Source organism: Vanellus vanellus (genome assembly GCF_965231255.1).
Source record: "Vanellus vanellus genome assembly, chromosome: 7".
In the NCBI taxonomy this organism is placed as follows: domain Eukaryota; kingdom Metazoa; phylum Chordata; class Aves; order Charadriiformes; family Charadriidae; genus Vanellus; species Vanellus vanellus.
In genome coordinates this window covers 10,115,970-10,131,910 of record NC_138912.1, presented here as the reverse complement: position 1 = coordinate 10,131,910, position 15,941 = coordinate 10,115,970, and positions in this window count along the sequence as shown.

Sequence of the window (15,941 nt, the reverse complement as noted above, 5' to 3'; positions counted from 1 at the left end):
TACACTCAAGCAGACTACCAACTCAGAAGCATCTCTCTTCATGTAAGCAGCTACTAAAGCAAAGACAAATACATAACTTAAACAAAACCACATTTATCATTCATACTTCAATAATGTGTTAGCTCTTTCCCCAATCATTGCAGTATAGACTAAAGACTCTGCTAAAGAGATTTTTTTAATATTGCCTTATTATGTATCAACTCCTGCACCTACGAAATGAAGTAACATATGACTGAAGTTTCAACAGTCAAAAGGCTTTTCTCAAGGAAGCTCTTATATTCCTCAGAAAACTCCAGCAAGAACACAAACTGCACATCACCGCCATTTGAACAGTTCGGTTAGACCCACTTCCCTCTTGCAGGTTCCCAGGCCACAAAAAGACAGAGTCTAAGTGATTTAGCCAGTCTCCAAATGCAAATTCACATATTAACATGAGATGCAATATAATCCAGTGTAACATTGGAGATGAACTTTATTTCAAATAGTTAATTAGGATTTATTGGCTAAAAAATACTGAAAATAATGATTTTTAGAGTTTTCTTGACAAGTCCCACAAATATGAAGCAACTAGCAACCAAAGTAAGACTTAACAAAGTTAGAGGCAAAAAAGCTTCAGAAATGCCATAGCATTTATTAGGAAGACCATAATTTATTTGTCTGAACACTTTGTTCTACAAAGGACTATTCCTCTCCTTTAAATATCATGCTACAAAATATTCTATTAGAAACATAATCTTAGATGAATCACAATAGAATAATAAGTACTTTCTATTATCTTTAAACAGATTATCCTAAGACAGAGACATTAAAGTAGCAATTAACAACCAGACAACTGTTAGAAACACAGAACTGCCACTTCATTTCAATTCAGGTTTAATTTCTAACCTATTACACTCAGGTAAGAGATGAAACTGCAGGACAGCTTACATGCTATATATGTACAATAACACTCCGACATGACTGCTAAAGAAATAATTGATTTGGGGGTATGACAATGTTTTTTTCTTATTATAGTTGTGTTGTTCATTGTAAAGCCCAAGATACATCTCTCTTCAAAAACTTTTCACATCTTTACTAGACAATAATTATTTGAGCAGACTAAAATGCTTTTCCAAGTCAGTGCCAACCTGTCACTGCACTAAAACTCTTGCTAAAAATTTTACATGACAATAAGACTAAAAATAAAATGGAAGATAAATCTCACTGTTTGTGTTAGCTGTAGTGTAATCTTAATAATACTTTCATCTAAACTAATCTGAGCAGACTGAACACACCTTTCTACTTCACTTGTTGGGTGAGGTTTTTTGTTTCTTTTCCTAAAGCAAAATATCCTCAGCTACTGTCAACTGCTCATCACAATGACTAGCACAACCAACTTTCCCATTGCTTCCGCTTAATACCCAACTCATCTGTATTTTGCATAATATCTCTTGTAAGAACTCCATCACAAATGGCCTTCCCAGACTAATCATTATGCCACCAGATAACACTGCAAAAGAAGGAAACTCAAATCCTAGAGGTAAGTCTGTTTTCAACCGAAGTTTCTAAAGAAATGAGGATTCAGTTCAAGAAGTCCTGTTCTACATGACAAGATAAAAAAAGCAGCTCTATTGCATACCAGCTGTGTAGAGGGACAAACCAAAGATTTCAACTTAATCGAAAGGGACTGGGATAGAAAGGTCCACAAAGCCAGATATTTTACCTAATCTAGCATGAGATGTATAAACATGAAGGCAGAAGGACTGTTTGAAATGCATTTGATTACATCTCCACATCAGAGCATCAAGCCACCCAAGTCTGGAAGTGATGAAACACAATAAAAGGAAATGAACTGGACTGAGAAGCATCTAAGAAAGAAAGCATCTAAGACCCAAGAAAGAACAGCTTAAGCGATGAAGTTGATCACCACTGCCCACATTCCATACAAAACAGAGAGGGTGGCCTTGAGGTCTCATACAGTGAGGGCCTCCCTGTGTTTACAGATTGTGCATAGAGGAAACAAGGGAAACACACTTGAGTCCCACCTACACTAGCTCTCCCAATATTAATTCACTTTTGCCCAAGACTGGATACAAGATACTGCTCTAATTCAGAAAAAACATTATTGGGATATAACCTAGTACTGCTGAGAACAAAAATGCAATATAATGCAGTCCTATATACATAGAAAAGCTAGAGGACTGCAATACAGTCAGGACAACTATGACCCACAGTACAAGTGGTAAAGCTGGCCGTGTACTGGGACACCAAATCCTCCAGCCCAGGCATAACTTGACACAGGTCCTCGACTCGGCTCACACAAAGACTTTCTTTGATGCCCATGCTTGAAGGGCGGGGAGTGGAACAGTGCACATACACAGCGGGTACTCTCAGGATTTCCTTGCTTTTATCTGTTTAATACTTAATCTCAATTATTTTTCTCTTTTTTAATCTGACTTTATATAAACATAGATTGCATAGCCCTATGGCAGTGCCAAGGTGCAAAGCTCAGCATTTCTATCATTTCTTTTAATATGAGTCAAGTACTTTAGAAGGTAAGGTTTACTCAAAATTCATCTTTGCTTTTCTTATGTCACAAGTTAAATAGTCGAGCAGTATTGTATGAATTCCTTCAAGGCATCACCAGGTTTTTCTACCAATCTCATGCAAGTGGTTAATATTATGGTTATATTAACTCCACATACGGAGTCAAGTTAACAGCACAAGACCAAAATAAAGTTCACCAGTTAAGGTTTGACAAGTGGGACTGGATTTGTTCCCATCACAACACAAGTCATGGGGCACACCTTGAGAGTGTTATTTTGTCACACTAGTCCCAAGTTTGGAAGTTCAGAGGAAAACAACATACTAGCAACAGCATCCTTTTACTGTGAACATCAAAGATTTGGATAGTTAAGGGTTTATGCACAGACTTGCAATCTTCTGTTGGTAGAGCATCTTCACCACAGAACAACTCTTACTCTTCTAAGAAAGCCAGTCTCTCCTTCAGCAACTGATGCAGTGCCAGCAACAGCACTACTGTAACCTTTCAGGATTTTAGCATCATGCCTTCAACTCTGCTTACAACACGGCTAGTACCAGCCAGTTAGTTAGTCACTACCTGACACTGATAACTTCACCTGTGCAAAGAACACTGTTCTAAGGGAGGGGAAGAAATCAAATTTATGATTGAGTTCACAACCTGGACACAGCATATGTTCTATGACAGGTCTTCTCCACATATAACTGAGTCATAACTCTCGTTCACACTATAAGTTAGAGCACCGACAGACGTTCTTAGAAAATTGTTGTGTCATGGTATTGGTAAGATATGGGTTGTAGCATATTTGGCATTGACGACGCTGGCATATTTGCTATCAATGGCTGTTTTCAAATGTTTCCAGATCATGCAACAGGGTTGCAGAATTCCAACTATGGCATGACTGTCTGCCTGACCACTGCATACTGAAAAAACACATTCATGAAGATGGTAAGGCCCTACTGTTTTCAAACCTGATTTTCCTACAGACATTCTCCAGTATTCCTGGAAACAAACAAGCAAAATCAATCAATTCAATCCTTTAAGGATATCTGAATGAGTCAACTGTAAGCTCTACAGAAGACTGACTTCTGCTAATTAATATAAGACACAGTATTATAAACAACATTATTACCTATTTAAAAAAAAAAAAAACAAACAGTATTCCATGTACTTCTTGAAATCAGTGTCATGATTTTCTCCTCTTTTCTGACATGTCTTTGTTTCTGATGAGATTAGTTTTTTCACCCTCAACTGGAGGCAGCAGGGTCTTGGTCTATGACTTGAAGATAAGAATTACCTGTAAGGCTTTCCAATATTATTTTTGGCTACAGGAAAATAAGTTCAGAACAAGCTCACCCAGAACTAAGTACAGGATATTGCCTACTGGAGCCCACGTGTTAACAAAAGTTGCAGTTTACTGATTTAACGTATTTCTCCTGCCTAATAACACTACTAAATCCAGAAAAGCAGTTGCTTCTTTCCATAGCTCTTTAAAAAGCCAGCTTCAGGAAATTTAATATTAGCCTTGGATAGTGATAAGCAACATAGCTGCTAACCAGGACCAAAGAAACCACTCTCTGTATTTGGTTCTTCATTCCTTTTCTCAACACTTTGAAATAGTGAACATCACAATACGAACAAATGTCTGTAAACAAGCCCAAATCAGGTCTTATAAAACAATAGGAAATATTGTTTTAAAGGCAAGTCAAGAATGGGTGATTGAAGAATTTCAGAAGAGAAGTACTCAAAGATGATACAGAACAAGATTACTTTTCTTTATTTTTCAAAAAAAAGAATGACATTTCAAATTGACAGTCTCTCAAAACATATTCAGACTTTCAGTTTCTCATACTTCTAGAGCTTAACAATCTCCTAAAGTCAATAGCGACATAAGCATTCCTAGCAGCCACTGATTACATTTCCTTGTCGGTATAAAAATGCAGCTGTGGCTCATGCTGTTTCAACAGTTTCATTACACCACAAAACATACCGGGACAGTAGTCATGGGGTTTTTTAGTGGATTCTGCTTGAAACATTTTAACTTCTGAAAAGTAGTTTTACAAGAAGATAAAGCAAACCAACAATAAAGCCAGACTACCGTATTTCTGATCTTACACACAGATTTAATTTCTGCAAGAGATCTTCTCCCGGTCTGCACAGTCTCACTTGAGGCATACCCATATCAGACTCACCTGTGCAGACTATTTTCCAGGACAAGAGCCAAAATCCGCTAGCCTATATCATAATCAACTCGCTGAAGTTGCAGTAAACCTTCCTGCTTTCAAACCTAGAAAGGCAAGCAGCTTTTGCAAATGCCATCTGCAAAAAAAAAAAGGACACGTACTCTACCGCAGCACCGCAGCGGGCTCTAAAAAAATAATGTTCACGCTAGTGTAACAGTAGCTGGGTTTTGTTACCGAATTATTTAATCACGTAATGAAATCAACACACAACCAACGAAACAGGACAACCTAATTAATAAGGTGGAGAAGAAAGCTGTCAAGAAACAAAGAGCCCAGGAGGCAGCGCCGGAGCCAGCGCTACCCGCTCGGGAGGTCCTGACTCAGAAGTCGCTGCTAAGGCAGGACTTTGGCCCCCCGGACCTCACGTCCCTTCGTCCGCGGAACCTCAGCCTCACCCGCAGACCCAGCGCGACCGCTGCCACCCGTGTCCCCCAGCTGCACACGCGGGTCCCCTCGCAGCGGCCCACGGCGGCCACAGGGCACCGGGGGAACCCTCCCTCCGCCCCCGCGGCCCCTGCCAGGCCGGCGCGGCCACGTCCCCCCCGGGGTTTACCGCCCGCAGACTCCGGCACGCCGTGGGAGGCGCCCGAAGCGGCTCCCTGGCACCGCCGCGCCCTCCCCGAGACCGCCGGGGAGCGCCGAGCCGTCCCGCCTCGCCCCGGCCCCGTCGGTCGCCGGTGCCCCCGCGCCGCCCCCTCAGGGATCCCGGCAGCGCCTGTGGGGCTGAAGGGCGCCGGCAACAAGTACCCACGCACCCACCCGCCTGCCCTCCGGCGCAGCCCCTCACCCGCTCGCTAGGAGGCCGGCAGGGAAGGCGGCAGCTCCCCCATGGCGGCAGTGAGTCCCACCGGCCGCGGCCGTCCCGGTGAGCTGACACATCAACAAAGATGGCGGCGGTGGGCCGTGCTCCAGCCCGGGAGCGGGGGGGCGTGGCGGGGGGCGTGGCCAGCACGGCGGCCTGCCCGCAGTGGGCGGGGCCTAGAGGGTGGCGGGGGCAGTGCGTCCCCCCGGGCGGGGCGGGCGGTGGTCCCCGGGACGGCGGGACCGGCTTCGCTTTGCGGGGAGCCGCCGGACGGCGCTGCTGTTCTGAACGGGCGGTGGGGCGAACGGCCGCTGCCCTGAGCTACCTGGACGGGCGCAGGTGTCCCCCTTCAGAGGAAATCCCCCCCCATGTTCACGGTGGGGGCGGCCAGGCGCTGGAGCCGGTGGCCCGGGGCGGCTGGGACATCTCCGTCCCTGGAGGTGTCCAAGGGCCGTCTGGACGCAGCCCGGAGCACCCCGCGGTGGCAGCGTGACCCTCCTCACCGCCTTCTCTCCCACCCCAGTATCGCCGCCGTGCCCCCGCGCCGGCGGCCAGAGGCGCGCTGAGCAGGGACGGGCTGAAGGTGGGAACACCTCCAGGAACTGAAGCTGCTGAATTTCACACGTTACATCATTTAGAGCGTGTGTATAAATATTATTTCCATCGGGAGGTGTGTTTCGTTTTTTTTTTTTCTCTATTTATTTAAACATACAACCTTTCTGGGCAAGGGATCTCCTGTCAAGCATTTCGTGGTACTACCTGAAACTTACTTCAACAGTTTTTAGAGAGATGGTCACAAAGATACCTCCCCTTTTTGCAAGATCGGTGCACAAGTAATGACTAATAGAGTCTCTTCTTCCCTAAGTAAACAGCATCTGGTTTTCCAGAACCAAGCCTGCACACCACGTCAAAAGCCTCTGCACCCACGTGCCACGTCAGAGGAAATCCAGTGACGTTAATAAACAGCTTCAGGTAACGCCTGCCGGTACATCATTCCTTATTCTGACGGGATAAAAAAAGAATGGTGAAAAATTTGCTGGGCATCAAAAATCTGAAATACATTTCACTGGTAAGAGAAGTAATTTCTCCGTGGAACACAAAGCCTTTTGGGATCCAGAGCACTACGTAAATGCCATTTTATTTTATTTTATTTTATTTTATTTTATTTTATTTTATTTTATAAAAAATAAACTGAAAAAACTACTGTAGCAGACAGGTAAAGTAATTGCATTTTTCCTGCAGGAACTTCTTAGACATAACAACAGAAAAGCAAGTTAAAATAATTGAATAATTTGGGTTGGAAGGGACCTCAGGAGCGTATCTAGTCCAATCCCCGCCTCACAGCCGGGCTAACTTTGATCTTAGATCAGATTGCGCCTTTGTATTGGCTAATTTACTTTTATATACATATAAAATCAAACGCATATCTATATGCTTTATACCTATAAAACACAGCAATGATTTCTTCAGTTCCTACCTTGGATGACTTTGAAAACAGAATGTTCTGAGCAAGTTTACTTACAAACATTAATGGGAGATGTTACTTCAGAGCAAGTTGGTTTTCTCCTTACTTTTTCCAGGCAACTGGAATTTCAAAAATCACAAATGCAAATTTTGGGATCCTAAAAAATGCTCCCTTAAAACCTTTTTACAGATCCTTAAAAACAACACTGGAATCTTAGAGAAAATCAATCTGCAAACCATTCAGAACTCCCAGCCATAAACCTTTGGATTTTCATTATTTTGGGAAAGCTAATACTGCTTCAGATAATTAAACATTAATATCCTAAACATCACCTCTAAAGCAGTCAAAGAGTCAGATGAAGGCATATGTCTTTAAAAACATTATTTAGGTGACAGCATAAACTAGGAGAGAACTTGTGGTCTCAGCTTTAATCTCCAAATAATATTTTGAAGGCAAAAATCTAGCCATTGCTTTGCTCATAATATGCCACGCATTCCATATTGCTAAAAATACATTTAAAAAATCAGGTGTGAAATAGAGATAAGCAAAAATTGTTCGTTTTCAGCAAGCAGTGCCATGCAACACTCACTGCTAATTGCCATGCTGCCCAAGTCTAAGCTTCTCTTTCAGAAATGCTGCTTTGCCACCCCTACTCCTGTTCTGCAGCTGAGCAGCAAAGTTCACCCAGCCTTGCTGCTCTGTAACACAGTCACTTCAGTGCCCAAATGCTTCTTATTTGATGTTCTCTTCTAGTTATTTACAGGCAACTGCAGGACACCAGTGTACTCTGGCCCCAGTCCTTACAAGATTTATGCTTCTGCTTTGCTGTACATTTCATCTGCGGTCCCACTGATGTTAATCGTATGAGGCTTAGTGTGTCCCACCAGACCTGGCAGAATTTCAGCTGTTTTTCACCTTTTATTCTGGACATATTTTCAGCAGGACTGAAACCAGGTTAAGAAAATCAAGCTTGGTTAGCGGAATTCTCCCTTAAAGGCAGGCAAAAAGGATTTTTTTTTGTACTCAGCTGGACTCCCCACAGCTTTAGTCCCAGCACTGATGCTCAGACAGTTCTCACTCTTATGTACCTGTATTTAGGCCAAGTTTTCATCTAAACAGTATCTTATCCCAAGGAGGAAGCCACAGATACTTAGGGAATGATAATGACAGGACATAGAGAGAGCCCCTTCCTGAAATCGTCTGCATTCATATTAAATAAGAATGACTGAAATACTGTAATTCTTAGTTAGCCAGATGTAGCTCTCATTTGGCATGTACAAATGCTGAGGAAGACAATTTCTGAGTGAGAGAACTTATCTGAAATACAGACAGTCATACACAACAGCCTCCTCTTCTGCTGCAGACACAAACCCTGCATTGCAGAGGCAGAAGCAGAATTTGGCCTGTATTTTCAAAAGGTTGTAGTTCTGGCTTTTAGCTCATGCTTTGTTACCTAAGAAAACGAAAAGTGTTCATGTAACTGCTCAATTTCCAGGTGACATTTCTTAATTACACGTAGCATTTTTATAGCTTTGCCTACTGGAGGGGCTTACAATCCTATGCTTTCTCCTTCAACTAAAAAACTGTGAGCAACTCCACTCTAAGGGAGAACAACGAGGTCACTGAAACAGCAGAGGTGCTGAACACCCCACGCTCCTGCTGTGCCAAACACTGCAAACTTAGCAGCTACTTTGCAAGCAGCCGCACGCCCATGGATGGCAGCCCTAGATGTAAAAGGTATGTTATCTATGGTTCCCTTGAAGGAGGAGGATAAAGAGAAGTTTGCTTTCACTTGGGAGGGAATACAATATACCTTTAAGAGATTTCCACAGGGGTATAGAGATTCCCCCACAATTGCGCCTGCCACACTTGCTGAACTTTACAGTCTCACTCCCTCAGGATGTGAAGCTGTGCCAATATATAGATGATACTCTGACTGGAGGAAGCTTCCCCTGAGAAGGTGGGGGAAGCGGCAGCAGCAGTATGGCAAACACTAAATAAAGTAGAAATTGAGATGCCACCTGGAAAATGTCAGGGACCAAGTAAAGAAGTAAAATGTGTAGGTACTTTAGGATATCAGGCAGTGCAGAGATTCCTCCAGATAACTTAAAAAAAATCGAAGAGCTGCAAATGCCCCAATCAAGGAAGGAGTTACAACAATTAACGGGAACTTTAGGATATTGGAGGAAGCATGTACCTGGATTTTCTACCATTATACTCAGTCTTATGGAAAGGCAAACCATGGGAGTGGAAATTAGAACATAAAGAGGAAGTAAAAACTCTACTTGAAGAATTAAAAACACATCAGTCACTGGGACCAGTGCACCCCCGCAACCCTGTTATAGCTAAATGGGGTTTCGAGAAACACACTGCTTACGCTGCTTACAGTAACTGTTCCAAATTGGCCCTCATGGGCCAAAAAGACCTTTCTTGTTTAGCTCAACTGCATTTAAAGAAACAGAACAACAATACTCTGAATGGGAAAAGGGGCTTTTATCTTTAGAAGGAGCAGTTAAACCAGTTGAGAAAATAAATCAGTGGCTCTGTCAATGGGAAACTTTGAATTGGGAAGTAAATAGATCTCCAGTTTGGAGAAACAAAGATTGGCAATTATTACTAGATATAGCCAGGAAAACACCTTTCAAGATGGGATAGGTGAAAGCTCATGCTAAGGATAATCAAGCAGCCACAAAATGGAATCAAAAGGTAGATGAGCTAACCAAAATTAGGAAAATCACCTTAAATCCTGAGTGGTATCGATTGGGAGAATGGTTACATCAAAACCTAGGCCACACAGGTAAAGAAGCACTTTACTTTGCTGCACAGAGTAAAGGCTGGCCTATAAAACTGAAAAACTCGTCAAACTATTCTTACAGAATATCCCCAGTGTAGATTAAAATTACAAGCAAATCATCCTGCTAAAGCACTACCTCTACATAGTAATGAAGGGAAAACTTTATAATCTACATGGCAAATTGATTATATTGGACCATTCAGATCCTCTGCGGGATAGCTATACAGCCTCACAGGAGTGGCAGTAGTCTCTGGCTTGCTTGTGGCAAGTAACTGCCAGAGGGCCAATAGGTGAGATACCGTATGAGGGCTATGGTTTTGGTTCTCAAATCTACTTACTCTTGATGTTATACAAAGTGACAACTGCTTACATTTTTCGTGTAAGGAAGTGCAAGATTGGGCAAAACAAGAGGCAATTGAAGGGATATTCCACACACGGTACTACCTTCAATTAAATGGGATGGTATAAAGAGCTAATGGCTTATTGAAAAGGAATCTCAAACCACATGAGGCTCAATGGAATATGAGACTTCGTAAAGTACTCCATCACTTAAATAACTGATATGGGCCTACCGGACACCCTGTAAGCCAAGCATTCTTTGTTAGGAAAAGAAAATATCCAACAACATTACAGCCAGGATAGCCTATGACAGTCAATCTACCATCCATCAGTACTATGCCTATGACTTCAACTCAACCTTGTGGCCCACTTGTCTGGGAAGCTACCGATAGCAGTGGTGCAAAAAACAGAATTACTGCATGCTGGATTTTTCCTTCTTCTTAACAGGGGAACCTGTTCAGATCCTCCCTGCCAAAACAAGTCTCTGTTTTCTCTTACAGCACCCCACAGGATGACAAGCAGAAACGCTGCGTTCACATTACTACCTCAAACCCTAACAATGCTGCTTACATCCATGGCAGTCTTCTGATATATTGCCTCAGTGGGAAAGAATTAATGAAAGGGACCACCAATTGATTGTGGATGCACTTGGTGTAGCTCAAAAATGTTGCTTCTCTAGCTCTTAGTTGTATCCAAGCTCAACTGTGGATGCAATCTACGATAGCAGCAATTATAAAAGAAGGTAATTTGGGATAATGCAACTAAATTGGACAAAGAATTCCAATCCTGGTTGTATTTAATCTGTTTTACTTATAACCCTTTCAACAACAAGGCCACAGATTTTGTTTTAATCATATGCAATGCTTCAGTATATACCATATACCAAATCATTCTGTTAGGATTAAATCACAATGGAACTGTACTCTGTCCATTAGAACATACAGGGTGGGCTCAGCAAAATGGAAACAAATGGAAAATTGCATGCGTTGTACAGGAACAACGAGAATTTATTTGTGAGAGTGACACGATCAAAGTCCAAGACATTTGTCTTGACACTGAGCAAAATGTTTGTCATTTTGAAATACATCCCAATGAAATCCCTGAAACTGTACTTGTATACCTTGGAAAAGGACATGTTTGTATGAGAACTGTTTGTGATTTTATAGTTGTAGATAAAATCACTGTAGACACAAGCAATCACTCAAATATCTGTTTGTAACTTTACTAAAATTATGGGATGGGACTGTATTCAGCTCCTGTTATGTCTTATCAGTTGTTGCAATCTAACTATATATTGAGTCAGGATTTATTGCCTATCCCCATTGGAATGAATCTTACATTGTTGAAGAAACTACTACAACACAATGACCTGTGTCAGCTGCTAGAACAAGTCTGACACAAAACTCTAATCATGGTTCATCATGATACAGAAGAGATACACCTTTTCTTGGAAAGACTGAAAAAGAATGGAAAATACTATTGGTGCGAAACTCTTCTCGGATGGCCACCGATAGCAATGGAAGTGTTTAATCTTATGCTTCACCCAGTTGTGATTTTACAGACTCTAGTATGTTTATTATGTATAATCACGTTGCATGTAAAGGTTTGGTACATGATAAAACAAATAACCCAACTTCAAACACCCAAAACATACAAATTAGTAACAAATAGCAGTACTTCATTCTCACTACCGCCACTCTGTGAAGGTAAGAGGAATTGGGTATAGTCACGGACTGTGCTCCCCCTCCCCATTTAAGCCATACCTACCAGTGGGTGTCCTGATGGCTGCATCCATCTTACACTGGATTTTGGGAGATGACTGGAAACATGGTAGCCAAAGGCTGTCTGGAACAGGGACCTAGATGTCTGGCTGGTATGCAAGTATGACTATAGGGCAATCATCTTACTCTATAAACAGTGGACAGCCCAGGGTCTGTTGAACTCTCAACAGCAGTGGGCTGTATGCCAGAATCTCCCCTTGATTAGGGATGCCTCTCAAGATTCCTCCTTGAGATTGAGAGCATCCTTATCATGTCAGATACTCTGTTAAGTGAACTGGGAAAAAGTGTGCTGAAACTTTGAAATCTCAGCTAAGTGATCTAAAGGCGTGATTGCGCATAAATAATCCTTCAGACATAAACCGTGGACCAAGTCTGGGATTAGGATTGGATCCATTTGCACCTCGACTCCTCTCTGGAAAGGAGTTTAGAAAGCCAGGGGTCCTTTCTGAACCTCATGGCTCAATGGGAGGGTCTCCCTGGCAGTTTTGTATGACCACATCCACTATGCAGTAAATAACCAAGTGTACCTTGCCATATGAGTGAAGTGCGTAACCCCATCTGCAACGGGCTGGCATTGCTGAAGAGGAGCTGGGAGCAGAGTCCAGGTTGCCTGACTGCCATCCTCTGCATTCATCAGAAGGCCAATCTGTTATTATGTAGTTACTGCGGGCTGATTTGATTCCTGTATTTCATGTCATGGCAAGAGTACATAAAAAGTTACAGTTTTCTTCATTAGGAATCACCTTCATTGTCTATTTTATTCTAAGCAAGCAGTTTGCCAGGGGTCTTCAGGGAGCACCATCCACAAAGCCTCAGGAGCCCTGTCTTCCCTCCATGTGTCAGGTAGGGACAGCAGCGCTGCTGAAGCTGCAGTCCTGGTGCTAACGCCTTGCCACCACTGTCATGTCTCATCTATGCACAGATAGTTAAATCCTAAGTGTAACTGTGATTATACAAGTGCTCTGAGTAAGTTATACCTGGAAAAACCTATTTTCATTATACATTGTACTGTCCTTTGTTCAGCACGTAGCACAGTGGTGTCCCAGCTGGTTCCTAGGCACTTATATCCTACAAATTAGAGCTAACAACACACTGGTACAGTTACAACAGAACCTACATGTAGGCCAGCCCAAAGCTCTTGCTAAAAATTGCAGGCAAGCCACATTAACCTCCTGCAGCTCCTGTGATGTTGCTCCTGACCAACCTCCATGCTAACAGCACTCTCCCCAGTTCCAACACTCCTTTGTATTTATCTTTTTCCACTGCTACAGCCAGCCCTGTTATTTTTTTTTTTTTAGAATTAATTTTACTGCTGTCATTTCCTGCCCTTTCTTCTTGCAGTATCCTGAGGCACGGAAAGTCCCAAATGACTGACATTTAAAAAACAAAAACAATGAAAACATTTGCCCTGGCTCAATCATTCTTTGCAACTTCTAACTGCAAGAAAACTTTGTGCCAGTTCACATGCTGATAAAGTTCTGTCACCAGTGGGATACTTGATTTTCCTTTTCATTGCATCCTGTCAATATATTTCCAGCACAGTCTATAGTGTTAATTAGTGTCATTTCAAAAGACTGTTCAAACTGGCAGCATTGTTTTGATTCAGCAGGCCTTGGGGATCAAAATGGCTAGCCAGCTAAATGTACTAGAAACGTGGATATTTTAAGTCACAAAGATAGTCTGATTTTTTTTTTTTTGAGAGGTTTGAATGACAGACAAGTATTTCTTAATACCTCACTCATATTAGTGGTTCCTAGGCATGAAGATTATTGGTCTAATCTCGGGGACAGAGGAACAAAGTGCAGGGAAGTAATGGAGGCTGTATGATCGTAATTGCCCCGTCTCCCCGCAACCTCCCATGTGTGCCTACTCTGATATACAAAAACACTGGGCAATTTGGCAGATGGATTTCCTGAAATCCCACCTATCCCTACCTAATTTCTCCTCCTGCTTTCAAAGCAGCCTCTGATACTGTCAGCTTCTACTCAGATTGAAGCTGAGGGCTGAAAGTTCATTGGAGCCAGGAAGAGTCTGTCCTCTGACTCTGGTAGGTAGTATCTAAACCACCAAGAAAAAACTCAGCAAACCTTTGATGTGTTGTTCCCTTGGCTTCTGAGAATGCTCAGCAGAGAACAATAGTTTAGCAGACAGGATCCTAGACTTAAACACTGAAGATTTAGACAGAAATGCCGTCACAGCCAGATTCCAAATGGCTTTGAGGCCAAATAGCTGTGCTTCAGTTTCTTCTCTGTGAACAGAGATAATCATTCCCTGCACCACAGAACTTGTAAGAATAAAATCCATCACTGATTTTATACACTTTAATAAGTACAACAGTGTAGGCACTAAAATAGACTAGATACATTTATTTTTGGTGAAAATTTAATTGCACAGCACTAGGAACAACTGGAAGCATGTCTAAGTCATAGCATAACTACAGCAGTGTTGAGGATGAAGTATGTTTTCCAGTGTAGATAGAGACATGAAGATGGGAAACAAAGGTTAAAAGAAGAAAAGAGAGGACAAATGAATGCAGAGAATAGGTTGGAAATGGGAGATGAAGTGATGCATTTTCAAGGCTCCAGGGCAAAATTCAATTATTTTAAAGTACAAATGCATCAATTTGATGTATCAAATGTCATCATTCTTGCACAGACCTTACAGCCATCTTCTGAATTTGTATGAAACAAGGTTGTCTAACTGATGTCCTGAGAGAATTTTCATTTTATTGGAGAAATTACAGAAAGCAGATATGCACCTTCCCTGCTGTGGAACGATGACCATTTGGCCCAAGATGTGGGTGTGCTGTGCAGCACTGACAGGCCACGTCAGCAGAAGCCCAAGGCTGCTCAGGCTGAGTTGTGAGTATAATTTGTAGGTTTTTCTGAAATTAAAAGCTAAGGGCTGTGCTACTACTCATTGCTCTCTGTAGCTAGTGTTTTGTAACTCTTAATTACTTTAATCTTTTTGCATCAGTAAGAGCAGTACAGTACATGGATGCCCAAGGAATGCGTGGGGTTACGAGTGCAACCATGGATGTTTCAGTGTCCCTCACTGAATTTTGCTGAGGACAGAATGAGAAAATCAGTGATGCTTTTGAGTAATAAAAGCAGTCTCTTGCAACACGCCAGGTGTAATACAATTTATGACTTAACACATTTTTGGCCAGGGCTCTGACAACCATAGTTGAAGTGAAAACAACAGTGCTCTGGCTCTTCAAGCCCAGGGACTGGCGACATAACCAGAGTGGCACCGATGAGGAGGTGCTGATGATGGCGCCCGCCCGCTCACCTGCTGAGGGGGCCTGGCCCACCCACCCCGCCCACAGCCGGGGGCCTCCTCAGCCCCTGTACCTCTCCATTCACCGCACCGGGAGCCGCCACGTTTGTTGCTCTACCGCACGCAGCGCCGGGGGGGTGCGCTGCCCGCTCCTCACAGGGTAAGATGGCGGCGCAGCCGCGGAGCGCCGCATCCCGCCGGCTCCCACCGGCCAGGCAGCACGTGCCCCCGCCCCGCCCCGCCCCGCCCCGCCCCGTCTAAGGGCCGCCGCTGGGCAAGACGACTGCGGCGCGACGGTGGGGAGGACAGACCTGACCCGACCGGGACTGAGCCGCAAGGAGCCTTCGCTCCCCTGTGAGGGCCGGTGCTTCCTCTCCAGCCGCGGATTCCTCGAGTGAGGGGCCGTCCCGTCCCGGGCCTGCCTGGCCTCCCGTGTGGCGCGGCGGGGGGGGGGCGCCCCGGGGGCGAGCGCTGCCCTGAGGGAAGGGGCGCGGGTCTGGTGCCCCAGCCTGTGGTGGCAGTGGCCAAGGCCTGGCTGGAGGCTGTGGGGTGGGGATGTTTAATTTTATTCTGAGCTAATTAAACTAGCGCGTAGTGGTGCTGCTCGGCTGTGTTTGTGGTTGAGCCCGGGGCAGTGGTTCCCCTCAGGCAATGGCTCTGCCTGCTCAAAGCGGTGGTTGTCCCAGGGCCTTCACCCCTGGCTGCGCTCCCAGCCGC